Here is a 3,165-nt window from a genome sequence, read left to right on the forward strand (position 1 = left end):
GCTGAATCTAGCTAGAGGGCACACGATTGGAATGATATGCACGGCGGCCGTGTAGTTACTACTTGGCCCGATCCATGATCCCGTTGTGCTGAGTAAATGCACGAGGACCGCCTCCATGAGCCGTCACACGCCCAAGTACACGAGCGCTGCATTATCATCTTCACGCGGCAGACAGTTACCTCATTAACCAACACAGTCCTTGGAGTACCTCATCATATGAACTACTCCAAGCAGCAAGCATCCGTTTCTTGGAGCACTCTCGTGTAAACTTAACTTTGTAACTGAGCAGTTCCATAGAGATCATTTTGTTGTTCGCAGGAACACGGATTTTTTTTTTTTGAAACGGAGGTAAAAGTTTTGCTTCAATCTATTGATTAAGAGAGGTTTTACATGAAAGTACATGCAAAGTTTCTTATTACAACTCCAAATCAAGAACTGCTGCTAAATGCAATGCTCGACCTGAAGAAAGACATGGGAGATGGTTAAATCTTGGTCCCTGGCGATGATGTTATGGCAAACAGTGTAACGGAAGCATAGCACCATTACACGAGGTCACTGGCTCACTGTACTTGCCTACTCACAAAGTCAGAGACCTGACAGCACCCCTGTCGACCAGGCAGACAGTTAAGTTCGTTGCCACGGTCAGAATTCAGAAACTAACTCAGAAGTAACACACCGACCAGCAGCGATTTCTCCTTATCGGAGTGCCCCACTGTAATAACCACGACGTTAATATACTACCAAGTGCGATCCCGACGGTGGAGCGCCATTAATTTGCCCAACCTCGTCTCGCCGTCACACGGTGAGGCAGAGCGCATTAAACCCCAGCGGCGCGCCCGCCGATCGCCGACGACGCCGTCCACGGCAAACGCTGGCACGCATGACCTCATTTTATCTTGTAGATACAGTGGAAACACAAGAAAAACATGGCTGGATCGTCATCCACAGAACAGAAGGGGAACAGACTGCAAGTGGCAATTTTTCAGACGTCAAGGCGGCAACCAAATCTTTGCGAGTTTTCTTTGCATTTGACGATTCGAGCTGTGAAATTGAGCTACAAGAACGCCAAGATATGGCGAAACATGGTATACAAGACTAGTAGCAAAACTGACATTGAAGAACCAAGAAAATGGCGAAATATACATGCCCACATATGCTATCTATGTTACTGGCACGCAGAGGTCGATGTGGGCAAGAACAGCCATCGATCGATCCTCCATTGTAAGTCCTTTCCGGCCGGGCAATCGAGGGGTGTACCGTCGGAAAGCAGGAACAAGAGAGGGCGATCGATTGATCCCCGTGCACGCCCGACTCGCTCGAGAACCCGGCCGCCGATGATCGGTCCAAGAAAGCAAGAACTGACCACGCCGCGCGCCGTCGCCGTCGTCCGCCTCAGTTGTGCAGCGGGTTGGGCCCCGTGGGGACGCGCCGCTTAGAGACGCCGTAGCGCGGGTCGATCTCGTCCCCGTCGTCGCGGCCCGGCGGGGGCTGCGGCACCGGCACGCGGTGGTGCTGGTGGTGGTGGTGGCCGTGGCGGTGGCGCGCGACTCCTCTGAGGAAGCGCCGCCTGAGGTGCAGCTCGTCGCACCAGGCTGGGCGCGGGCCGCGCGGGTCGCACACCCGTGCGAGGATCGCCTCGTCGGCGGTCGTCGTGCTCCCGCGGCCCGGCGGTGGAGGCGGCGGCAGGGCGGAGCAGAGGAGGAGCAGGGACGCCAAGAAGACGAGGCCGAGGGTCCAAGGCCAAGAACGGCCCATGGCTGAGGCTGCGCCGCCGCACGCGCGCGCGATTGGTTGGCCCGCCGGTCTCTTCTTGCTCCGGTGGTTCTTGGAGGGGCGGGGGAGGACGGCGGAATGCTGCTAGCTCGGAGAGCGCGCACGCGGCGAGGGGCGGCGGGAGGAAGCGGTGTGTGACAGGGGACTTGAGTTGAGGGGGACGCGACGGAGGGCGGAAATTTAGAAGGGCGCGGTTGGCTTTAAAGGCAATGGCGTGAGGTGCATGAGGAGGTGGAAAACAGAAACGGGCGAAAGCACAAGTCAATCTGCGGACCTGGACTCCCCAACTGATTTTCTAGACAGAGCCAAAGAGCAAGTTATGGAAAAAGGTTACCATGTCGCCCCAAAAAAATGGAAACCTACTTTATCAAAAGCTTTAAGGAAATGTAAGGACATGGACAATTATAGACAAGTGTTGTCTTCTTTCAGCCGTCCACGTCAAGAAGTCAAAAGATATAAGTCATACAATACATTATCTTTTATAATTAATGAGAATTAATTAGTTTAAAGGAAAGGAATTGCTAAGACTAGTTATAATAAGTTGTACCGTATATTAGTATCATGCATATGATATTAATGTACTACTTCTATCCCAAATCTTAAGGTTTAAATTATTTTTAAAGGTTAAACTAGGCTAAGTTTGACTAAGCTTTTACGAACAAACATTAACATGCAAAATACAAATCAATATCATTAGATAAATAATAAAACATATTTTCATAGGATATCTACAAAATATCATATTTATTGATAGATTATTTTAAAATTTTGGATAAACTTTATTTGGTTTGACTTTAAAAAAACTTAATGCATGGTGTATAGTAGTATCATACTCTCATTATATTTTTAGTTTGTAGAATCTCAATTCAAAACTATAAACAAAATCTATTTAACATAAAAAAATTAGTTCTACGTGCTATGATACAGTATCACACACTTTTAAAAAAAATTTAACCATAAATTTGGTCAATAAAATATGAGATATATTCCAATAAAGTAATATCATTAGATTCATATGCAAAAGAATTTTTCAGTGGTATAAGTTTTGTGGTATATATCTTACTCCCTCTGATAGAGTTTAATAAGCACGCACAAAATTTAAGACAAAATTTGACTATTAATTTGGTCAAAAAATATCAGTTATATATCAACAAAAACTATACCATTAGATTTGTATTCAAAAAGGCTTCTAATGATATAATTTTTGTAACATATAATTTATATTTTATTGACTAAAATAGTGGTCAAAGTAGTTTCTTAAACTTCATGCCCGCGTGTGAACTGATTTGAAGGGAGTATATTTTATTGACGAAATTATTAGTTAAAGTTTTTCGCGAAATGCGTAATACCTTAATAAACTGGCATGGAGGGAGTTTGATATTACTATCCTCT

Source organism: Lolium rigidum, chromosome 4, assembly GCF_022539505.1.
Source record: "Lolium rigidum isolate FL_2022 chromosome 4, APGP_CSIRO_Lrig_0.1, whole genome shotgun sequence".
NCBI lineage: Eukaryota > Viridiplantae > Streptophyta > Magnoliopsida > Poales > Poaceae > Lolium > Lolium rigidum.